Genomic DNA, 26,134 nt, shown 5'->3' with positions numbered 1-26,134 from the left:
CAGGCTACTGTGTGTAGAAATCATGAAGAAGCTTCAACGAAGTGTTAGAACTGATAAGCAAATTTAGTAAGCTCACAGCATACAAGAATGATATGCAAAAGCAATTGCATTTATATATGCCACTAATAAACCATCAAAAGGGGAAGGTTAGGAAAACAATCCACCTATTATAACATCAAAGAGATTTATAAATATTTATAAATAAAGTAAAGAATTGAAGGACAACACTTTTATTGTATTATTCCAGTCATGTTAAATGTCCAGAATGGGTATATTCATAGAGATAGAAAGTAGAACAGTAATTTCCAAGGTGCTGGAAATGGGAGCTGAACAGACTGCCAATAGATGTGATGTTTTCTTTTAAAAGACTTATTCATATAAAAGGCAGAGTCAGAGAGCTATAGAAGGAGGGAGGGAGAGAGAGGGGTAGGAGGAAGGACATGGGATAGGGAGATGGGGAGGAAGGAGAGACAGAGGGAAAGAGGGGAAAGGAGAGAGAGAAAGACAGAGAGAGAGAGAGAGAAAGGGAGAGAGAGAATGTATTGATTCTGATGGGTCACTTCCAAAGTGCTTAGACAGACTAGAATTCTGCCAGGCCAAAGTCAGGAGCCTGGAGCTCCACCTGGGTCTCTCACATGGCCCAAGGACGTGAGCCATCATCTGCTGCTCCCAAGTGCATTAGCAGAGAGCTGGATGGAAAGTAGAACTGCTGGGACTCAAACCAGCTCACAATGGGATACTGACATTATAGGCAGTGGCTTAATTTGAAGCACCACAATGCTGGCTGAGAGGTGAGATTTCTTATGGTAGTGATCATAATGTTCTGGTAGTTAATGGTTACATAACTTTGTGAATATATTAAAAACTACTGAGTTGTACACTAACACTTAAGTACGTTTGAGTAAATTTAATGTATGTGATTTACGTATTTCTGAAAATATTGAAAAATATGTGGCCAAATTTAACTTATTAATACTTTACTGTTTACTTTTTCTATTCATGAATTATCATTATTTAATTTTGGTATTTGAGCCTAAATAATTCTGTTTATTCTTGCCATTATTTTCCATGGATAGGAATTTGTCCCCTCCCCTTCCTTCCTCCTCAACTTCTCCTCCCGGCTTTTTCTTCATATTATTTCAGTAGTGTAGTCCTTTGGTAACTGCTGTCTCCCAGGATACATATTAATGGAAAGATGGAATTGGATGCAGAGATGGACACAAACCTAGGTACTCAGTGGCATGCTGAAGTTTCAAGGAGTGTCTCAGCCACTAGTTCCATCTTAGTGTTACTTTTTGTCATTTCTTTTCTTCCTTCCCTGCCTCCTTCCTTCCTTCCCCCCTCCCTCCCACCCTCTCTCCCTCTCTCTCTTTCACTCCTCCTCTCTTTCTTTCAGACATATTATGTATTCAGTGATTCATTTGTGATGTTTCCACTCTGGTTTCTCTTCCTCATTGTGATATGTAAACTCGATAGGGTAACAGTTTTGTTTGTTTGCTCATTTTTCTTTAGAGCCTAGAAAGATGTTTGATGTATTGTAGATGCTCAAAATATAGATGTTGAATAAAGATTCAGTTGGTTAAAAAAAATTATTCCAAAGATTTGTGGAGTAACTTCTATAAGATGTCTACAGTTACTGTGAAGACATATTTATGCAGTGAAGAGTCTGGCTCAATTCTTGGTTTTAAGACTTTTATCCTGCTTGTTCAGCCCAACACCTCTTAATAAGCCATAGATTCCAGATGAGAGTTTTGTATTCCAAGTCTCCTGCATGTTTATGGAAATCAACCCAGCTGCACTTCAGGTACGGTGTCTTTTCTGGCCACTGATCTCTGAGCCTTGTTCATCACATTGACTTTCTATTCTGTTTTTGGTCCACGGAGATTGTTATCTTGATGCTGTACCCAGAAAAATGCTATAACAATTTTATCTTTTTATGTGTTTCAATCATGGCTTAGTGTTTAGAAAAGAGAGAGCACTGTGATTTATGAACTCATGAAACAGTCTTGATTAAACACTTTCAGTGTTTGGAATGTTGCCAAGTTGAAAATATAGGAGATAGGATACAAAAATTCAGATTTGCAGTTCAGCTTGAAAATTCATAACCTTTTTTCTTGATTTTCCCCCTTTTTTAAGGCCTGTGTTTCTATGTGTGATGACTCATTGGAGGTAAATAAACTCTAAGACTCTTCTATGGGTCATGTCTCATGTGAGCTGCCAGACCCTTTCCACTGTGTATTTTCTTAAACTTGACAGGACTGATTTTATTCCTTTGCTTTATCTTCTAACCCTGCAAATATTTTAATTTGTTATTCCTATTTTGAGTACACACTGAGCTAAAGCATCAGATAGCTATTAAGAGGTTAAAAGTAAAATATACAAAAACATAGTCCTTATTTTGATTAGGGAGAGAGAAATAGTCTTTTTGTGCAATACTTCTCTAATCTTTTTGAGTAGAAAGTTTTGAATCTATCAAACTCATAGGCTTTTTTTTTTTTTACATTTTATTATTACAAACCCATAGTTTTTTTCCCTTAAAATGGTGAGATTTTTTTTTCCCTCAGCAATATCATAGAAAAAAAAACTGTGACAGATGATACTGTGAAATCAATGTCATTACAAAGTCAGTAGCGTATCACTGAAAAAGTATATTCCCTCTGCAAGGTCAGATCCCTCTAAATGAAGAAAGAGCAAGCTCTTTTATGATACTAGTAAGATTTTCATCATAAATTTCAATGGGTAGCTACGAGAATTAGATTTTTGTTTAACATGTGCAAGAATCTAGATAATCAACTCCTTCCTAGAGCAATGTGCAGTTGGTTTTATACATCCTTACACTTCTGAAAGTATGAGTACCAGGTGTACACTCAGTAGTGACTTCTGTGAAAAAACAGAGGTCTACAAGAGTAAGCTGGAATTTACTAGTAGGTGTTTGAGAGTAGATCAAGGTGGAAGCAGTGACTTTATTTCTCATTTATTAGGTTATGCAATAAAACTATAAGTACTCTTTCTAAAGATTTTATTTATAGGATTTTTTTTATTGGAAGGCACATATATATAGAGAAGGAGATATAGAGGAAGATCCTCTGTACTCTGGTTCACTCCTCAAGCAGCTGGAGCTGAGCTGATCTGAGGCTAGGAGCCAGGAGCCTCTTCCAGGTCTCCCATGCGGATACAGGATCCTAAGGCTTCTTTTCTATTCCATTTTTATTTCTTGCCTAAATGTTACACTTCTTTCTTCAGGAAGCATTTACTGTTATTAGTTACTACTGTTTCATGGAAGAGTTAATATATGGGGCAAGATTTAAAGACTGTAAAGCATTGGGCACAATTAAATTAAAAACATAAAATTGTAAACAATCTTTGCTTGATATAAACTTGTTTTTTTCCTTAATCTGAATGGGAATAAATCGCATTGAATTACAAATCTTTCATAAATCATTTTTCGCTATTTCATTGTTGCATTTGATCTTCTCCTAAAAGAGAAATTTTTTTCTGCTTCCCCTGGAGCGGGGAGTCAGGTTACACGTTTTGAGATTTGACTCATAACAAGGGCCTCTTGGCAGTTACTTGCAATTCATCTGGACTTGAGGTTTTCTTAAGTCAAAGCAGTCTTTTTATCTAAAAATGCTAACTGTTTCCATTTCTATCCCTACTCTTCACATATGGTTAAAGTGAAAAACTCTAATTTGTTATGACTTTATGAAGCAACCAAACCTATCTTTTGGGACTCTATGATGTCTTAGAAGTTTTTTTTTTAAAAATTATGACTTCAGCAGAGTTACTATCAGAAGTTAGTGCTGGCTTTTCTGTATTCCTTATAATAATGTGAATTATTACTAAGATGGAACAATAGTATAGTTGACCAAGACCAGTAAGACATTTCCTTTAGTTCGACATGCTCAGGTAGATGGGACAGAAATTCTCTCGGGTAAACTTAATCCCAGTTATTACCGTTCAAAATTCAGATAGACTAGCTCTAGTGACTCATTAAGAGTTGTGGTTCTCTCTCTCTAAAACCCTTGCTCCTTCCGTCCCTGCCTGTCAACTTCAAAACTACTCTTAAGTTTTATTTGAAACTCTAATGCTCTGTTACTTTTTTAAAAAAGATTTATTTATTTTTATTACAAAATCAGATATACAGACAGGAGGAGAGACAGAGAGGAAGATCTTCCATCCGATGATTCACTCCCCAAGTGGCCACAACGGCCAGTGCAGCACCGATCAGAAGCCAGGAACCAGGAACCTCCTCCGGGTTTCCCACACAGGTGCAGGGTCCTAAAGCTTTGGGCCGTCCTGAACTGCTTTCCCAGCTCACAAGCAAGGAGCGGGACGGAAAGCAAAATTGATGGTATTAGAACTGGCGCCCATATGGGAACCCGGCACCTTCAAGGCGAGGACTTTAGCCGCTAGGCCACTGCACTGTGCCCCTAATGCTCTGTTACTTAAAATTCAGATCCTCGGGCCCTGCGCAGTGGCACAGTGGTTAGGGTCCTCGCCTTGCACGCCCGGGATCCCATATGGGCGCCGGTTCTATCCCAGCAGCCCTGCTTCCCTTCCTGCTCCCTGCCTGTGGCCTGGGAAAGCAGTCGAGGACGGCCCAAAGCTTTGGGACCCTGCACCCACGTGGGAGACCCGGAAGAGGCTCCTGGCTTCGGATCGGCATAGCATCGGCCATTGCGCTCACTTGGGGAGTGAATCATGGGAGAGAAGATCTTCTTCTCTGTCTCTCCTCTCTGTATATCTGCCTTTCCAATAAAAGAATAATAAAAATAAATCTTAAAAAAAAAGTCAGATCCTCAAATGACCATTTTCTGACATCTTGTGAAGATTCTTAATTCTCTACACCACATTTGAACTACCTGTTAACAAGATTCTCAAATCTGAGAAAACAGGTACCCTGACATCATGACCTCCTTTTCTCCCCACCCATCAGTGCCTACCTTTCCATTTTTGTTCATCTTTACATTAACATGATCTAGTTTGGGTTCTTCATGAACTATTACTCAAAGCTTTCTGACCAATACTGTCAACCCTCTTGTCCTCCAACTGTCTCAATATTTAAACATTTCATTTGCCTGACAAACACCCAAGTGCATTCAGCATCCAAATGCCCTTCTGTGCCTACACCTGAGTAGCCTGACACTGACACCAAAAGCCCCTCAGCAGGACAGATTGGTGCTAAACAGTGCACCTATTTAGCTTGCTAATTCCTTCATGTTCTGCTAGTAAGTTCTTTTCCTTTCCCTGCAAAAATTGATGTAAGTATTTTATATTCTATTCAAACCTCAACATTTCTTGACTCCTCCTCATTGTCAGCAGATGACTTTGCCTCCCACTTCTTGAAGAAAATAGAAGGCATCAGATGGGAACTCCCTCGGCTTTCTGCTACCAAAGCTTCCATCTGTGCTTATGTTCTTCTCTTTTCTGCTTATTTTTTTTTAAATTATAGCAAGTTCCCCTCCCCCCTCATTCAAGGCCAAATTTTTGCACCTGTACTTTAGATTCCATTCTCTCATTTCTTCTAAACATATCACTAACCATAATATATTATCAATTCCTTCCCCCAGCCCATCCACACTCTGCTATTTTTCAACAAATCCTTCTCAATTGGATTGATTCCCATTATATATAAACAGTTCATGTCTCTTCCATCTTCAAACAACCTTTTCTTGACTCCCACATTCTTCTTTTAACACTGTCTTTCTCATTTTCAGTGGTTTAAGTTAACTTATTTGGTGAGAGTTCCTTATTCTTACCTCTAACCCGTCCTTGAATCTTCTCCAGTTTGGCAGTTGTTCCTAGCAATGCACCAAAGCAACTGGCTAAGGTCACTAAAGACCTCTATAATTTAAATCTAATGAATATTTTCCAGTTTTTTCTCTTATTCCTAGCTTGTGTTCTCTCTCTTTCACTCGCTCAATCTCTCTCTCTCTTTTTGGAAACATGTTGCATTTATTTTGGCTCCCAAGACATCATGCTATCTAGATTTTCCTTCTTACTTTCCATAAGTTCTTTCTTTGTTATCTTGGACATTAACCCATATTTATGTATGGTTCTAAGTTCTTTAATTTTTCTGTTCGTACTCTGTTTTTGCTTAGATTCCCTGGATCAGGTGTTATTAAGATGGAGTAATTTGAGGTACAAGATGTTTGTTATCATTCATAAACTATGGAGAGTGGGTGAAAAAATGTTTTGAAAAGAGATGAATGTTGATGTGGGAACAACAAAGCTTTGGCCAAATGAGTCAAGTATTCTGAATCATGGGCTTATCCATGTTAGATTTGGGTGGCTCTACCATCATGCTTCTGTGGTGCTTAAACATGAGATGTGGGATGCTCTGAAAGAAAAGATACCCTGGGGCTGATGATGTGGTGTAACAAATTAAAATGCCGCACAGTATGCCATATGGGTACCAGTTTGTGTACCTGCTGTTCCATTTTTTATCCAGTTTTCTACTAATGTGCATGGGAAGGTGGCACAAATGCTTGAGTCCCTGCTACTCATATGGGAGGTTAGGTGTTGTTTTGGCTTCTAGCTTTAGCCTGGTTCTGTTCTGGCTGTTATGACCATTTGTAGAGTGAACCAGTAGATGAAAGATTCTATCTTTCTTTCCCCTCTCTCAGTCTCTCTCTTCTTTTAACTCTGCCTTTCAAATAAATAAATCAATTTTTAAAAAATGAGATCTCTGGGAAGGCTGTTGCAGCTAATGTGGGCTTTGAAAGAGCTGACACATAGGGGCTGCCTGCTTATCTCATGCTCTCAGTCTGGGCATCATGTCTTGGGAGGAATTCTAAATCAGGCGTGTCACACATTCTCTCTTCTAAATAGTATTTTTGATATCTATGACTCAGTTGTCATCAATTAGGTAATTATCCAATTTTATGCTTCCAGTCTCGACCTCTGAGTTTCTAACCTTTACACTCAGTTGTCTATGTAGTATTTCTGGTCATATGTTTTTAAAAATTCTCAAGATCAATGTGTCTAAATCCTATCAATCAGCACTTATTCTCAAGATTTCTCTCCTAGACATTTGTAAATCCTTTTCTTAAATATCCCTATCTGACCCTGGAACGTAGTCTTCAAAGACTCCTATGATTTGGCTTCTACCTGTTTCCGTTGTACCTTTACTCTCCTTCACTCCACCCCCACAATTCCTGCTTTCCAGAAAATCTGATTTTTTATTTTCTCTAATAGATTTCAAAAGTCTCCAAAGCTGTTTTCTTTAATACAAATTTCTCCTCCCATCATTGAATTTGTTAACCCTTAAGTAGACTCCAGTTTTCAACTTTAATCTCATCTTTTCAGATAATTATTCCTTAAGTCTTGCATATTGGGTCAGACTCATAAAATTCTGTTGCATTTCTTCATAGCATATATGTTACAATGTAAGTATATTTTCATTCATGTGATTATTTGACTAATGTTTTACTTCTACATTAGTACCTAAAATCACTGTCACTCGTCAATATTCCTAATGCTTGGAATACTGACTAATCCTGATTTCTGAATGAAGAAAACCTCCTAAACTTGATGGCAACTGGTATTGTCAGCTGCCATCTAATGTGGGATCATTGTGTGAAACTTATTCTAGGCTACCTAAGAGGCTGTGGGTTTATTGGCTGCTTGTGAGGAAAACGTTGATTGAAGTCTGTTTGGTATGACTCCAGTGACCAGCCTCAGACAGTCCTATCTTAGGAATTACATTTAGTTCCTATGCCAGAAGATGTCCATTGGCATAGCAGGTCCTCAAGAATAAGAGATTCTTCTCCATTTCAGACCTGTACTTTATTTACATTAGAAATTGAAAGGTGTTAGGTCAGGAATCCTTGCTAGATGTAAGAGGAATAAAACCTACCTACATTCTGCTTTTCTGTTTCATGTAATGTCGTTCTAAGGCAGCTTTAACTAACATGCTGTTAACTATTATTGAGCAGGAACATTCATTGCAGCTAGCTGGCAGTGCATAAGTGCTAAACATTTTCCTCATATGAAGTCATGAATACTAATGGCTTTCCTATGATTGGAAAATTCTCAAAATGATTTGCCAGCACACAGAAGGTTCAGCAATACTGGTCTGGTCTCAGGCTGCAGCTGGGAGAGCTGCTTTAAGACAGTACAATTAAGCCCTTCAAAATGCAAATGCAAAGAACACCTAATTCACTTGAAGCTTCAGGGGAAATTAAGAAAGGCAAATGCAATCATGCAAATTGGGCAGCTGCCAAGGATGGAATTGACCAACATCTTTAATTTTACAAAGAGGATTTTTATATATAAATCTCCATCTGCCCCTGGAGAGATAATGACCCCTTTAGGGGCTAACGTGAAGGGATGTTTTTATGGCAAATCTGTAATATATAAATACAAATGTTGGTGCCAGGAAACGTACAGCATCTGCTGTCAAACAGACAATTATACTGCATATAATTAGAGAATGTTAAGCAGTGGTCTGGAATTCTCATGATACATACATTTCCATTTTTGTCGTGAATAACTTCCTGATTAGGATAGATAGAGGATAAGACTTGCAGAACGTCTGGCTCAATATATATAAACAATGTTTAGAAAACAAATATTACATTCTACTTATAATTTCTCTTGCCTTCATAATAAAATTGTAAAAGGGAAAATTCTTTTAATTTTGGTCTAGTCTTCCTTATATCTTGGAATGCCAAAGGAGCTACTGAAAAAGTTTTTCCTATCAAAACTTAAGGCTAATTGATTAAATATATAATCATTTTATTGAGCACCAGCAATGTGCTAGATAATATATTGGACATCAGTAGTATATTAGGCACAAAACTGGACGGAGTTACTATATTTGTGGAATTTATAATGCCATGAATGTGAGAGTCTAATGAAGTAATAGCAGAGCATTATAAATGCTCATACAGAAGTCCCCAGCAGAGTGCTAAGTAGGTAAGCTAATTTGTTTTGGATTTCCATCATTTGAAATCATGATTTTTCCTTTTACATTAACATTACAAGAAAATTTATGCCTAGATCAATTAAACTATTTATCTTTTCTCAATTCCTGGACTATTAAGAATACTTATAATATGTCATTATGAGAAAACTTAGAGATGCAAAGTGTTGTTGGTGTTCATAAAAACACATATGATTGCAGTTCACAGCACAGTTGGGATTTCAATACTTGTTAGCAACATATATATGAATCTCTGTATTTTTAGTTGATAAATTATATTTTTTTTAGGCAGCATGCTGCTTCGAGCTAAATAATATAAGCATTACTTTATGTACTGATTATTTTTTGTGGTGAAAATACTTAAAAATCTACACTCAGCAATTTCTCAGACCACAATGCATTATTATTAACTGTAGTTTCTGTGTTGTAAAATAGATTTCTTGAATTGATTCACCTTGTCTAACTGCAATTTTGAATGCTTTCACCAAGTTTTCCCCAACTTCTCTTGACTTCCTGGAAATGACTGTTTTACTTCTGTGGATTAAATTTTCTTAGATTTCACATATAAGTGAGATTATGTCGTGCTTGTCACTTCGTGCTGGGCTTATTTTACATAACATAATATCCCTCAGGTTCATCTATACCATCATAAACAACAGGATTTACTTTATTTTAAAAGCTGAACAGCATCCCATTATGTGCATATACAACATTTTCTTTTTTTATTTATTTGTTGTTGTATACCTTGATTGACTTCATATATCAGTCATTGGGAATTTTGCTACAAAGACTTTGGGAGTTGGCAATATGTTTTATGTCATTGGTTAGGGTCTCTTCTATTTGTTTCACTATTCTTTAAAAAAAATATTCTTATATATTCTACCCCAGCAATTCTTTCTTTAAAAAGAATTATTTTTTTGCTGAATACATTGTTATTGAATAATTGTGACACATAAAAAGGATATCTGGAAAATTCTGCTCTTCTTAGCTTCTGAGTAATTTTCCTTCTGTTTCTGACCCATACTGACTTAGCTTTCACTTCACTTCACTTCTGTTATAAGATTACCCTCTTTCTAGTCTCTAACGTTTCCAGCTTGGGTTAAAGGCTTTTTGTTTTGTTTTGTTTTTGATGATGTTTTTCCTATTTGATCAAGGTGGGAAGGTCTAGGACCAGGGGAAAGTGAGCAAGACCATTGTTTGCACGTTTTCTTTTTCTTCTTCCTCACCCAGCCTCCTCATACCATTGTCATCCTAGGGTCCCCATTGTGGAGCATGTTCTGAGAGTTCTGCTCATGTGGTTTCTACAGTTCTGAGATGCTGTTGTATTGCTGCTCCAAGGATGAGGAAATCCATTCAGGGTCGATTGGCTGACATAGTCCACCTGCAAGTCTCCATTCACCCAGAAGTTGGCTGCTAACCTTCACTGGGGTAGTTGATCAATTTGTTCTGCTCTCCTTCCTCTACAAACCAATGGATGCTTCGACCTAGTCCAGCCCTGCTCACCACACGCTCATCCGTCATGTACACCAGGGGGAGCCTGTGAAGCCCAGGCAGAGCGGCTCCTAATAACCCCCACTGGACTGGCCCCCAGCTCTGGTTCCTGTGCATGTCAGCTTAGACCATGGACTGGTCCAGTCTGTCCAACTTCCCATGCAAATCTCGTGTACATCCTTGGATGTTGAAGCCTAACTCAACCCGACCACCTACTCCCTCCAGCACACACTCATGCCAGTGGGTGCCACCACCTGTCCAGCCAGCCCCCCCCCCCCCCCAGTGCTGGTTCTCATGCTCAGTGGTAAGAGTTATAGTCCATCAGAGAGGTACCCACGGTCTCTGCACTGGACCCTCTCCCTGCCTGGGATCTGACACTCTTCAGATGGTTCTGCAGTTTAGCTCAACCAGACTTTCCCGCAGTTCCGGCATTTGCCTACTGATGCTGCAACAAAGCCCAACCAGTCTGTCCATAGTCTATCCAGCTGATGCCTGTATCAATGGGTATAGTCGGTTTAGCCCAGCCTGGCTCTCCCCCTAATCCAGTTCACATGTAGGCCAACAGGTGTTGTAAGGCTGCTCACCCTTCTCTGTCCCCACTCCAGTTCTCATGCTCTCTAGCAGGAGCAATGGCCCAGCATTCTTTCTTCTTTCTCCCAACAGAATGGATGAAAATCTTTGCACACTACACAACTGCTAGGGGACTAATATCTAGGATTTACAAAGAGCTTCAGAAACAAACCTGTGAAGATATGTGAAGAAAATGAACCGACATTTCTCCAAAGAACAAATTCAAAGAGCTAACAGACATATAAAAATAGTAAGGCTCCCTAGTTCTCAGGGAAATAAAAATGATGACCACCTTGAGGTTCCACATAACTCCAGTGTGATAGGTCTTCATTCAGATGCTGCTAACATCTGCTGGCACGGATGTGGGGAGAGAGGCACCCTCCTTCACTGTTGCTGGGAGTGTAGGCTAGTATATCCATTATGGAAGTGAGTATGGAGAGTGCTCAGAGAATTAAAAATTGATCTGTAGTATGATCCAGCTATCCCACTTCTGTGATATATAAAAAACTGAAATCTGCATATGAGAAAGGATCTATAATCCTATATTTATAACAGTATAATCTACAAATCAAAGACATAGAAACAACCTATATACCCAACCAAAGAGAAGTGGAAAAGAAACAGTGGTACATCTACTTTATGGACTACTACTCAGCCATTAAAAAGAATGAAATTATACCCACTGCAACCAACTAGAGACCATTATGCTCAGTGAAATAAACCAATCCTCAAAAGACAAATACCTTATGTTCTTTCTGACTTAAGGCAACCTTCATGCAAAATATAACATCAACAACTGTCAGTACTGTTTGTGCTACATCTTAGGGGTTTTGATAGTTTTGTTTTTATTTTCATTTATTGAGAAAATTTTTTTTCTTATTAATTTCCTCACTGACTCATAGGTCACACAGTAGGATTGTTTGCTTCAACAAGGTTTTTAATTTTCTTTTTTGTTTTCTCAGCGACACATTGGTCATTCAGTAACATGTTGTTTAACTCATGTATTGTTCATTATCTGTTTTTTCCTGTTGCTGAGTTTGTTTTATAGCTTTTCATTTAAGGGGATTTATACCAACTATGTAATAGAGACTGTTATATCCAGGTGTGAATATACAATGCAACATGCATCTCTACTGATCATATCTGATGTACTTTTCCACAATTTACTTTTTATATATGAAGCATGCTTTTAATCATTCCAGCTTCAAAATTTATTATATTAATAAAAAGCATCATATTTTAATTCACTACCAAAGTGACTCTTATTCCAAGCAAAATTCTTTGCAAGCATGCTTTGATATCTGTTTTTCTTTATCCAGCTGCTGTCGACACCCATACTAGAAGTTGGTACATAATTGTGCCGTTCCAAATGTGGTTGTTTTTGTTTGTCCTGGTTGAAACATGGTTCAAGGATATTCATATGGTAGTCAAAGGTATTATAATAACATCCTTTTAATTTTTTTCTTGAACAGAGGGATTTTGCTTCAATTAGTGTCACAGCAGGCAATTATTGTGGCACAATGGTCTCATTGTTATTCCCATTTGTACCAGCTGACTCAAACCCTGGAAGACCCTGTGTGATGGAATACATACTACTAACCCAGTGATTTTCTGTAAAGGAAGCTCATTGTGAGGACTAATTTTCCACTGTACACTCTTGAATAAAGTCTCTCTTCATTCTTTGAGAGATTCTTCTATCCCACAGCTATGCATAAGTTAAAGTCTAGCATTACCCAGCTGAAATGTTATGTGAACATATGCAAGCAAATTGCTGCAAATCATTTTTTATGTGTTTGGCTGACTTAGATTTACTTTTTGACCTTGTTACTCATATGCTCCAACTACCCTTCTACCCATTTTTTCAAGTGAGGCTCATACAATTACCCCAGCATTCCTTTCCACTGTGACATGATATATGAAAGCAGAGAACAAAATTATCTATGTTTTGTTTTTCTTCCATGGAACTCTTTGTTTTAAAAAAGTATATGCATATATAGATATGTGCATATATATAAAGACTAAATATATTTAACAGTAAACAATTTTCTAAATAAATGTTCTATAAACATATTGTAATATAATACAATGGTAGCCAACATTTGGAGTTGGATACATTACTTTTTAATATAAACAACATGGAAATGTGATTAAAATGAATTCACTTTTCATCTTTTTAAAAATAATCTATCGATTTGTTTAAAAGGTAGAGTTATAGAGAGAAGGAGAAATAAAGAGAGATCTTTCATCTGCCGTTTCACTCCCAAAATAGTCACAATGGTCAGAGCTGAGCTGATCCAAAGCCCGGAACCAGTAGCTTTTCTGCTCTGTCATATAAGTGCAGGGGCTCAAGGACTTGTGCCATGCTCTACTGCTTTCTCAGTCCATAAGCAGGGAGCTGGATCAGAAGTGGAGTAGCTTAGACATGAACTGGCACTGATATGGGATCCCAGCAAATGCAAGGCATAGACTTAGCATACCACCCTAAGGTTGGCTGCTTTTAATCTTTTAAGCATTAATGTAATATCCACATTTAATTTCATTCAAAAATTGCTGAGAATAAGAAACTTCATGAGTTATTTAAAAATGTGACTAATTAGTTTTTACATGTTGAAATACTGGCTCAAAGCAGCCATAACTGGCAAAAACTCCAGTTATGCCTTCAATAAGCTTGTTGGGATTAGCTTGGATTGTGTCTGATGCTCAATCCCATAATTATTTTTTTGCATATTGTGATATGTTTTAATACTACTCATTTTATGAAGGGGTAAATAAATAGTAAATGAAAGGGATTTCTTGCCATAATATTCACTTTTTTAAAAAAGATTTATTTACTTTTATTACAAAGTCAGATATACAGGGAGAAGGAGAGACAGAGAGGAAGACCTTCCGTCTCATGATTCACTCGGTTCTGCACCGATCTGAAGTCAGGAACCAGGGATTTCTTTCCAGGTCTCCCACGTGGGCACAGGGTCCCAAGGCTCTGGGCTATCCTCAACTGCCTTCCCAGGCCACAAGCAGGGAGCTGGATGGGAAGTGGAGCGGCTGGGATTAGAACTGGTGCCCATATTGGATCCTGGTGTGTTCAAAATGAGAACCTTAACCACTACGCTATCGCGCCGGGCCCTGTAATATTCACTTTTGTTGTAACTCTAAATGTCCTTTCATCTTTGTTCCCTATCCTCTTTTCAATAAATGATTACTCTTCCCCCACTGCCATTTGTACTCAAACAGCTTGGTTGTCTGAGAACATTTCTTTAGCTTCATCTAGAAGACAATGTTTTCTTGTCGTATTTTGACCTTCTAAGAAGGAAAAATCTGTTGACAATTAGTAGTTGATACAAATAAAATTTCATTTAGACCTCCACGAGTTAAGCCAGGGTTTAGAAATTCTAGTTTGCTCTTGGGGCTTTTAACTGACTGGGACTTTACTCTGTTAGCTCTACACTCAGACCAGAGATGGTCTCCCCAAGAAGCTGCTGAACTTATCTGGGCAATAAGATGCTAGACTCTATGCTGGGTATATGCTTGCAATGAAGGAAACTCAACTGAAAAAAAAAACATGTATAGATTTATAATGATGTATGTTTACAAACGTATATCTTTATGTGTGTGTGTGTATATATATATATATATATATATACATTTGTATACAGGTAAACAGATATAAAACATAAAAAAAAAAGAAATTCTAGTTTTCTCTCTTAGTCTGTGTAATTTTGCCCAGGTTACTAAAAATCCACAATTTCTAAGATAACAACTGTAATAATGGCCCATTTTTCTTATAACCAAGTATTACCTCACTTTGCATCCAAACAGCTAATTTCATGTGCACACTGACCCCTGTGCTGTCTGATATTTTGCTCATTGATTTACACTGTAGCTACTACCAATGTCTCGATATATGGATGAGCATATTATAATCTGGAGAGGTTCAAGGAAGACAGCTAATAAATGACAAAGCTAGGAAAAGAACCAGACTAGGCCCAATTGCCTCTTACTTGCCAAGTTAGATGGTGAGAATTGAGCACACAGTGCAGTGGATTCTGTGTGTTCCCGCTGTGAGGGGTTTCGTGGTCTGGCTCCTCTGCTGCAGGTTGTGATTTTGATGATGTCGCTCTCTCTAGGACTCTATCCTTCATATATGGTAACGCTTCCTTTCCTACACCTCTTAGGCTTTAAAATGAGCAAAAGTCTTTTCTTCTAATTGAGCCCTATGTCCTGCACTGTCCTTTTATAATTTCTCTGGGCCCATGTACACCTTTGGAAGGAAAGAATATTTTGTTATTCATTTTCTAAATTTATTGAAAAAGAGAGAGAGAGAGGTGTCTTGCATTTAATAGCTCATTCTCCAAATGCCTGCAACTGGAGCTATGTCAGATCATAGCCAGGAGCCAGCAACTCCATCTCCATCTCCTACGTGCATAACATGGACCCAAGTACTTGAACCACCAACTGCTGTCACCCAGCAGGAAGCCAGATGGGAAGGAGATAGCAGCCGTCAATTTTAGGCCTATAATATGGGATGTGGACTCCAAGTACTGGTTGGACCCTCAATGCCATATAATCTGCCCCCAGAAGAGTCTCTCTCTGTTAAGCTCTCAACAGTTTACCTAGTTTGAGTGTAGTTTCCATTTCCTTGCGTAGTCTTGATTGATGCAATTGACATTAACTGAATGATTTTTCAAATCTTTATTGTAATGACTTTGAATTCACTTGCCACCACATACTCTTCCAAATCAATGGACCTATGTAAAAGTATATATTTATTAGGTGTTTGCTTTTAAAATTGAACTATTCATAATTGATTCTGAAAGATCTTTGATTTTAACCTTTATAGTTGGAACAATTGAGATAGCATACTAAGGACACTGTGAGGATATTAACATTTTTATTTCTTTTCATTTTTCATGTAAAAGGCAGAGAGACAGAGGATTAAAGATCTCATATCTACTGGTTCATTGGCCATATGCCCACAACAACCAGGGCAGGAACAGGCTGAAGTCAGAGAGTGGAACACCATCTGGATCTTCCATCTGGGTGGCAGAGACTCAAGTACATAAAGTTTCCTAGATGCACATTAGTAGGAAGCTGGTTTGGAAGTGGAAGCGCATGGATTTGAACTCTGGAATTGGGATGAAAGTGTTCCAAGTGATTACTTATCTTTTGCAGTTCATGCCTGTCACTGGACATTATTAATCCAAGAAAGAACTCAAATAACTGGTCATTTAAAAAAATAGGTGGTGTTTTTACTTTCAGGGTATTATGGGAAATGTCAGTAAGTTGTAGAAAAATTGCTCCTGGAAGTAAGACTAATGCAATTTTAAAGGCACAATCTAGCATTTCTACCTTCAACTTCATTAAAATGTAGAGTTTGAGACAGTTGTTATAAGTATTTGAATAATTTCAGATGAATCATGAGTGATACATGAGCTATAGGACCGTATAGCTCAGAGCTTTGGTATATAGGCCTTGGAAGCAGAATTCTTGGATTTGAATATGTTGCTTATTTGCTAGATAACTTTGGTGAGGGTTTTTTTTGTTGTTGTTGTTATATATTCACTATACCTCAGTTTCATCATTCCTCTTTGGATGGGCATCTGGGTGGGTTACATCTCCTTGTTATTTTGGATTGTGCTGCTATAATTATAGAACAGCAGATCACTTTCTTATGTGCAAAGTTTGCTTGATTTGGATAAATTCCTAATGTGGAATAGTCAGATTATTATGGCAGATCAATTTTTGAGTGTCTGAGCATGCTCCATACTGATTTCCATAGTGATTGTACTAGCCAACATTCCCACCAATAGTGAAGGAGGGTACATTTTCCCCACATATATGCCAGCAGGTATTTTAATAGAGTTCTGAATGTAGGCCATTCTCACTGGAATTAGGTGGATTCTCAATGTGGTTATTGTTTATTAAAGCAGTATTCATTTTGAAAGCGCAATCATAAATATAAACACAAAGACAGATAATAAAATTGAGTGGCAGCATTCAGCAATAGGATTATTCAAATAATTCACAATCTGTTTTTAAAATCATATTATTGGGCCCAGCGCAGTGGTTAAGGTCCTCGCCTTGCACACCAGAGATCCCATATGGGCACCGATTCTAATCCCGGCAGCCCCGCTTCCTATCCAGCTCCCTGCCTGTGGCCTGGGAAAGCAGTTGAGGATGGCCCAAAGCTTTGGGACCCTGCACCTGCGTGGGAGACCGGAAAAGACTCCTGGCTTTGGTTTGGCTCAGCTCCAGCCATTGTGGTGGCCTGGGGAGTGAATCATCGGACGGAAGATCTTTCCTCTCTGTCTCTCCTCTTTGTATATCTTTGTATAGCTTGTATGCCTTTCCAATAAAAATAAAATACATCTGTTAAAAAAATCATATTATTTTAAAAAAATTGAACACTAACACAGGACATAAAAAAATTCCAAGAGAACTCTAAGATCTAGGAGAAGGCTATCAAGAATCAGTGTGAACGACAATGATTTACAAAGTTATCTTTTATTAGGCCATAGATAAGCTTTAAATTTATCTAATTAAAAATTTTAAAAAAATCGTATCTGACAGAGTTCATAAACATTGACGGGGCACTCAAAAATGTATCCTTTGTAGAAAAAAAATTATATTTCCAGAAAGGATCCTGTTGGTACTGCACATCTTATAAATATTGTGATTTTTCTGAATAATCATAGGAAATTTATTATCAGTAATATATTATTAGAATAATTTGTAAAAATGTCAGTTGAAATTTTTTTCAAAGTTAATACAAATGTTTATGTTAATAGTGGTACCTCATCTAACAATAAGCTAAAAAATTCCTTTAAAAGCCTACTTTTCCAGAAAAACTAAAAGAATTTGCCTCTTCCAAACCTGCCCTACAAATGACAGTTCAAATATTCTCTTGACAGAGAAGAGGAATAGCACCTACCCAAAACAAAGGCAAACAGGAAGAACATCCCAGTAAAATAACAACAGAAGACTAAACCAATGAACGACCCATTCCTAAAATGACAGGACCAAAGTACCACTCATGTATATTTAACTCTGAATGTAAATGGCTTAAGCTCAATCAAACATAGATTAGTAGACTGGATTAAAAAACAAAACCCATCTGTTTATTGTCTGGAGGAGACATACTTCAACAAAGATCAGTGGAATCTATATCACATGGGTTTTGTTTTCTGTTGGTTTCATCTCTTCAAAACACTTTCTTCTGATTAAATCATTCAATGACTTGTAGATCATGCAGTGGCATCATTTTCTTCAAGAAGGTTCTTGATTTTCATTTCTTCAGCTACACGTTAGTCATTTAATAGCATGTCATTTAACTTCTTGATGTTGTTTGTTTCTTTTTTCTTCTTGATGTTGAGTTTGTTTTGTGGCTCTTCATTTAAGGGGATGTATAGTAGCTGTGTAATGGAGACTGTCATATCTAGTAACATGTCATTTAATTTCATGGCATTGTCAATTTCTATTTTTCTTTCTATTGTTGATTTTATATCATGACGTTTCATTTAAGGGAATGTGCAGTAGTTGTGTAATGGAGACTTTCTAATACTTAGAAAAGGCAAAATATGCATGTTGTTTTAAAAGGGAGTTGCCTTTGGAAAATTGGGAAATAGTACATGTTTTGCCACAGGGTTTACTTTGACATAGTGAGGAGCTGAGTGATAGGGCTCCTTACCATCCTGACTATCCTCTCTTGCATTACTATGCTAATGAGGCACCTGTCCCTTCACTGCTCTCTCGGCTGTTACTCCAACTTTTGTACTTATCGTGGACCATATCACTCTCCTTTTTTGACATTAATTATGGATATAATTATAAGGAGAGTTATTGATTTGGAAAGGTCTTTAATTAGTTAATTAAGTATTAATCTTGAGTGAAACAGCATTATTAATGTATAATTTGCTTAGGATAGCATTCACTGTTTTAAAATGCAATATTTAATGGTTTTAAGTATCTTCAGTATCTTCACAGAATTGTACAACCATCACCACAATCCAACTTATAAAATTCTGGTCCTTTTCAAACAAGAATGGCACTGCTTAGCGGTGGGTTTGCATTCCCTTCTCTTGAGGCCTTGGGAAACCTTAATACACTTTCCATGTATTTCTGTGGATTTTCATTTTCCAGATATCCTACAGAAGTGGAATCATACAAGATGTGATCTTCTGTGCTTGATTTATTTCACTTAGAATAATGCTTTTGGGGTTCGCTCATAGTATTGGATGTATAATGACTTTATTCCTTTTTATGGCTGAGTTATATAACATTGCACAGATATTAAATCTTATTTATTAGTTGATGGATACTAAGCATTTTATTATATCTTAGATAATGGTTCTATGAATATATTTGTATGAGCACATGTGCTCTTTTCTCTTGGGTATATATCTTAGAGTGCAATTTCTGGATTTTATGATAATTTTACCTTTAATAATTGAGGAACTAACTACCATTACTGTTTTCCAAACTGACTGCATAATTTAACAACTCTATTACCAATGTGTAAGTGTTGAAACTTCTCTGCATTCTCATTGATACATATTGTTTTTCTTTTTGATTTTATCCATTTTGGCAAGTATTAAGTAACGTTACATTAAAATCTATTTTCTTGTATTAAATTTTAAACATTATTTACTTTTGTAAGACAGAGAGGGGAAAGTTTTATATTTTATGTTTTATGTTTATATTCTAGGTGTCTACATTTCATAGAGACAGAAAAATGTTTAAGAGAAGGATATTGATGAAATGACCAACTGCTAACTGGAGAAGAAAAATACTCCCCAAATGCCAACGTTTAGATTTTGTGAGTAGGAAATTAGTGTAAGCCTGTGAGAGGGAAGGGGTAGGCATGGTAACTGGCGTCCGTGGAGGAAAGGAGAAAGCAGAGGAAGAGAAGTATACAAAGTAGACTATTCCTTCAAGAACACTGTCACTGACCACTTATTCTACAAAAAGACAAAGTCAGTCAGGTCACTTATAAGACAGAGTTGGAAAAATCGTGTTTAGAAAGGAAAGCTTGGCTATTGAATTACGCCATGTTGTAGAAATGTTGACAGTAGCAAACTAGGGCATACTGGGACAAGCTTGAAAAAGAATTTTAATTGCCCTATGGGTCAGAAGATTTTGAGAAGATAGTCCCTAGTGCTAGGTGTGGAAAAAATCCTGGAACCCTAATGAATGGTGCAGTTCACTGAAGCAGTTGACTTTGAGGTCCTTTATGAGAGAGAGAAGTGTTGAGTGACAGGATAGTTAGTATTGTGTAGAGTGAAATGAAAAGATGCCAAGGTCCGATTGTTTGGGTTTCATTTTTGTTCAGTGAATGGCTCTGTGATCTTGACCAAGAAAATTCAGGAAGGAAAAGCTGACTGAGTACAACTTTCCTCAAGTATGAATCACTTGTAGGCATTCTGTCATCCAGTGATCCTGAAAGCCCTGTAGTGAGTGTGGAGGATGCAGATGGGCTATAAGTGTGAAGGGAGTACCTGGCTTCATGTTCAAGGTGACAGTGGATAGAAAATATTTAATGGAAGACAAAAGATGCTATTTCTTTTTAAAAATTATTTATTTTTATTTGAAAGTCAGATTTTACAGAGAGAGGAGAGATAGAGAAAAGGTCTTCCATATGGTGGTTTACTCCTCAAATGGCTGCAGTGGCCAGAGCTGAGCTGATCTGTAGCTGGGAGCCAGATACCACACGGGTGCAGGTTCATAAGGACTTCCTCCACTGATTTCCCTACTATAAACAGAGAGCAGGACTGGAAATGGAACAGCTGGGTCATGACCTGGTACCTCTATGGGATGCCAGCACCAGAATGGTCACCGGCCATTTGCCAAGATTGGAGAAGCAACTACCTGAAAAATCATTATGGTAAGTGATGATAGTATTTTATTATTTACAAAAAATATTACAAAGAACTAGACAATATAATAGCAACATAAAAGCATAGAATCCTGTAGAAAAAAAGCAGTAGCAGGAAATAGGGCCAAATTTGAAATGAGAATGATAAGATGCAGTCAATTCTCAGTATTTGCAATAATTATGTTTATAGAGTAATTACAAGCTGGATTAGGGAATAGTGAGACCTAACTGCTGTCCTCGTATCCTCACTGCACTGACAAATGGCTGGCTGCCCTAGGTCATTCAACACAGCAAAATCACCAAAAAAAAAAAAAAAAAAAACCACAAAAATATTTAAAAACTTGACATTGCAAAGATCTACCAAGATAATATCTATTTCTAATAAGAGAGTTGAAATTGGAAGGCAGAGAGCTACCTGGGAAGGTGCTACTTCACATGTTCCTGTGAGTGATCCTGATATTGGGCAGTACTGATATCTGGTGTACAAGAGTATTGTAGCCAGGATGTACATTCTCACATGCTGAATCTGTGACTAATGAGGACTGTGTGCTGTAAACTTGGAGATGCTGTGGAACACCTCCAAAACTGGGGAAGTTTCTAGGCAACTTACCCCTGCTCCTCAAAAATGATCGTCAGGTAGCTGTCATTGAATTGTCAGACTCCTTACAGGCATTGAAATTATCAATTAAAATGGATGTTGAGCATAGTCAGCCCACCTGTGGCCTCTGAATGGTCCATAAAACTCATGGCCTTCCTTGGAGCAGACAGTGGTAGTATACTGGTGGATTCTTCTGAAGATTCTGTGATAGGAAAGTGGACTTGAGCCCATTGGAAGTCCATATGTAGGTTGGTTATTGCTTTAATCGGGGCTTGGAGTTCCTATAAAGCACCAAAGCAGGATCTAATCGTAGGAAGTTAGTCATGACAATGAGAATGGAAATTGGAGTCTCACCATGCAGAATCCTGCAGGGCCATTCTGACCCTTGCACTTTTCTTTTAATCCAGTGAGTTAATATTCAGTAAAGAGTGAATTTGGACCTAGATGACAACCGAAGAAGGGCAAGCTACAGGGGGAGCTGGGCTTATACAGGCTGCATCAGAGGTGTTAGGGCTGGAAGTTCATTTCTGAAGTCCTCCACAGAGGAGCTGGTTGGGTAGGCATGTGGACCCCTAAGGGTGGTAGTCTAACAGTATGCTGCCTTCCTGACCGCAGATTCTTTGCTTACTCCAGTAATCCATTTAATGATCAAAAGCATCCTTATTAGTCTACTCTCCATATCTAACATATTTTTTTTTTTTTTTGTGAGTGAAACATGAGATTTCACACTTGGAGAAAAATTCAAATTTAAAATCCTGGATCAAGGCTGGTTTTGTGGCACCACAGATTAAGCCACTGCCTGTGACACCAACATCCCATAAGAGCACTGGTTCGAATCCCAGCTGCTTCACTCCCAATCCAGCTTTGTGGTGATGTGCCCATGAAGGCAGCTGAAGGTGCATACATATGAGAACCCTGAATGAAGCTCTTAACTCCTGGCTTTGGTCTGACCTATCCCCTGCTATTGTGACCAGTGGAAGTGAGCCAGTGGATAAAAGATCTCTCTGGTCTCTCCCTCACTCCCACGTTGTGTAGCTTTGTTTTTCAAGTACATGTATTTATATTTTTAAAAAGAATAAAAACTTATTTCCAACTTGCAATTAAATGTGCAAATAAGGATGGATTATTGTTAGCAGTCTCTTGTCATTCATCAGGCAAAGCAGGGATTGAAAATCAGGGGAACAACCAAAGCAAGGCTTTTTATGCTCCCCCAAATAATTTTATGCTTTTTTGATTATCCTGAGTAAGTAGGATAGAAAAAATTTCCCTTTAATCCACCATTCAAATACTACTGCTCAAAAGTGATAAAAATAGCATGTAGGTATTAGTCAAAGATTTGTTTTTTCAAGATTTGGCTGAAAACCAAACTAAAACTTCCATGTGCTCTCCAACAAACCCCATGTTTCTCATAGCTTGCTATTTCTAATCCTTGTTGCTATGGAAATGGATTTTTACATCAGCAAAATTGGGATGAGGTACTGAGTGATTTATACACACTGTTTGATATTTTAAGTGATTCACCATTGCTCTTTTCCTTTTCTGTAGAAAGGATATAAGGGTATTTTTCTTGTACAACTCTCAGATCTTTAGAAAAACGGGCCCTAGAACTATAACCCTTCAGGGGTGAGCCACACCCTGACATCCCTCATAAGGCATTCGGGACAGAGCCATGTCTGGCACGATAGACAAAACCTAGAAGTCACTGTAGCTGGCTGCTTTACTCAGCACAGTTTAATGGAAATGAGAAGTTTATGAAACGTTTGAAATGTATCTAGCATTACCAGTCAGAAGTAGAAAATATTTAAAAATTGTCAGTAAAATTAACCACTTCTAGAATTCTATTTCTAGTATAGAAATGTCCTCATTTCCCCCTGTACAGGGTAATCTTTCCTTTGGCAAACCCAAGAATCTTTGGGTGCTCACTCCTTCAGAAGGTTGGGTGGTCTGGTTCCAAGAGCCTGGCAGAGCACGAACTGGTGAGTGAAATGAGTCTGCGCTTAGTCTTAGTCTGCGTGGCTATTGTTGCTGCTATTTCCTTGTTAATGGGAGTACTTCATCAAGTCAGCCCCCCATAAAGTCAATTGCACACATGGTTTCTGCCAGTTTCCTTTCCTCTTGGGCTAAGTGATGATGCTTCTCCAGGGCTTGGAATGCTGGAATCCTTTCCACCAGGTGGAAATTGAAAGTTTGTCCCAGAACTCAGCACTTTTAATTAGGTACTAGGCACTAGGTTTGATTACTTTAAAAATTAAATCACTTGTGGCTTATTATACATTTATTTAACTTTTTAAAACGTGTTGTTCTTCAAACTGCTAGAAAATATTTGTCTAAAATCATTGTTGCCTGGTGTTCAGTCGTTAGGGGAAAACAGAAAAAAAGCTCAGTATTTGACAGCAATTAGCTTCTTTTTGCTTCAAACTGGTCTTGGGAGTGTGAGCCATTCTTACAACTCTAGAATGTTTATACAAAGGAAGAATGACTCAGACTGGCTGGAACCAAGTTATGCGAAGATGAATAATTCCTTTCCTACTTTTGTTTTTCCAGTTCCTCTACTTTCACTTTTACCTTCATGTATTTCCCATTTGAAATGGAGAAAATGTGAGTACATTAATAAGTTATTTTCCATTACCAAGCTTTTAAAAATTTGTTTAAATTCCGTTCTTGGCATGTAAGCTCCTTGGCATGTAGAAATTGTTCTATACTCCTATAGAGTTGAATTCATTATATTGATAAAGTACTTCAATAACAGCTTGGTGAAAATTTTTTGGTTCTGAATTACTGGTGAATAAAAACTCAATGAAAGGTTAAATGGAAAGCCCCAGTGTTAAAAAAGTGAATTTCTCTTGCTGTGATTCAACTGTTTGCTTTAGAAGCACTTAAAGTTCCTGCAGAATCTCTTGCTATCTCTTTTGACCAAATCTTACTTGCTTCTTCCATGTCAGAGGTTGATTTAACCAACAGAATTGGAGTAAAATGGCATGGTACAAGTTAGTACAGACTACATGACTGTAAGTTCTTTTGTGATGGCAAATGGGTAGAATATATATTAAGTTTTCTTTCTTTTTCAAACATAAAGAATACAAAGTACTCTGAATATTTGAATACAAATCAAGATACTTATACACCTCAATCTGCAAAGTTTCCCTTCTTGTCAACCCTTTCACCCCTCCCCAACAATGCACCCATGCATCCTCCCTTCTGATGTTTGGTTCTTGGAAGTAGACCAAAAACAGAAGCTGAATGGAGACTGTTTCCTCTACACTCTTCCACTCTATGTTCTTTTGAAATTTGTATTATAGTTCAATAAATTTAAGGTGAGAAAAGGTATTATGGCCTTGTATATTGCTCAAGAGAACAGGTAGAGAAATTTTATACTATAGAACAGTATTGGATTATATAGTTCTTGATCCTGTGTATAATACTGTATCTTTCAATCATTATAGTAAGCATGGGAATGGAATTTTCTGAAGAAGAAAATGTTTATTTAATATATGAGGAAATTGAATATTACACTGGTAAAGCAGCTTCTCCAAGGGCACAGAGCATAGGGAAGGAAGGTGGTAATTGCTGCTCATTTGAGCCCCACACCATAGATGCAAAGGGGAAGAACTGTTGTAGGAAAAAAGCTGTTGTAATGAGGTCTTCACTGTCATTAGAAATGAAACCTTTTGTGGAAGGTCCCAAGATTAATGTATTCTTTGACATTTTGCTTTCTGGAGAAAGGGTGTTTGGTCTGTATGGTTCAATTGAAATAAAATAATGTTATTAATCATTTTGGTGGTTTTTAATTACATTAAATAGATTTGAGATGCACAAAAAGAACACACTCCCTGCTAGTCATGCACTCCTCAGATATTTGTGATGGCTGAGGTTGGGCAGGGAGAACCCAGGTTCTCTGAATCGATCTGGGTCTGTCATGTAAGTGTCAGGAATCCAGCTACTTGAGCTCTCATCTGATGCTTCTTTGGGTTTGCATTTGCAGGAAGCTGGAATTAGGAGCAGGACCTAGGTGTCAAACTCAGGAGTTCCGACATGGGATGAAGGGCATCTTAACTGCTAGACTGAACACCCAAAGTAGCATTCTTAATTTGAAATACAACCTTTGTTCAATCAAGTAATCATTTTTTTTTTCAACTGCGAGCATACTACTGATTCCAAACCTATGAGTCTGCTTGCTGATGACTGTGCTCAGATGCTGTCTGTCATCTCAGAGTCAGGAAAGTAGGTTGCTCAACAGAGTGGTTAAATAATTCCGTCACTAACTGTATGGTTGAGCAACCATTTCCTTATCAGTGTGCTAGGAAATGTATAGAATCTGTTTCATAATATAGCTATGAATGTTTGAAAAACTACTATAGAGATCTAGATGTGTCTATTTCTGTCAGTTGTGCCTAGAATAGTGATGGGAACTGAGCTTTTGCCATATAATAATTATTTTTATCACTCAAATGACTTCATTTCCCTTCAAGGCTAGCCTCTTTTTAAATGTTTTTCTCATGGGAAGTGTACCAGCAGGCATTTGCCCATTGGTCCAAGTCAGAGGATGGGGATCAATTTTTATTCTCTCTGCTCCTTCACCCTCATGTCTAGTTGACAAGCAACCCCTGATGACTTTAGCTTTGACAATATCTTGAGCCTGTCTTCTTTTCTCCCCTAGTATTTCTAACTGGAAATGGAACCA

General features: G+C 37.7%; 2 long non-coding RNA genes across 2 annotated transcripts; both read left to right on the top strand.

The window, feature by feature from the left end:
• LOC121162757 lies at window positions 1–25,750 on the top strand. Its single transcript, XR_005884855.1, has 5 exons — window positions 1–11; window positions 3,978–3,982; window positions 20,808–20,864; window positions 23,333–23,429; window positions 23,998–25,750. It is a non-coding gene; the product is annotated as an uncharacterized LOC121162757 (long non-coding RNA).
• LOC121162765 lies at window positions 18,983–20,782 on the top strand. The gene is made up of 3 exons (XR_005884856.1): window positions 18,983–19,041; window positions 19,689–19,799; window positions 20,743–20,782. It is a non-coding gene; the product is annotated as an uncharacterized LOC121162765 (long non-coding RNA).
• Window positions 25,751–26,134: the final 384 nt, after the last annotated feature.

Source organism: Ochotona curzoniae, unplaced genomic scaffold, assembly GCF_017591425.1.
Source record: "Ochotona curzoniae isolate NIBS_2020 unplaced genomic scaffold, NIBS_Ocur_1.0 contig_1014, whole genome shotgun sequence".
NCBI lineage: Eukaryota > Metazoa > Chordata > Mammalia > Lagomorpha > Ochotonidae > Ochotona > Ochotona curzoniae.
This window is presented reverse-complemented; position numbering and strand designations above follow the sequence as displayed.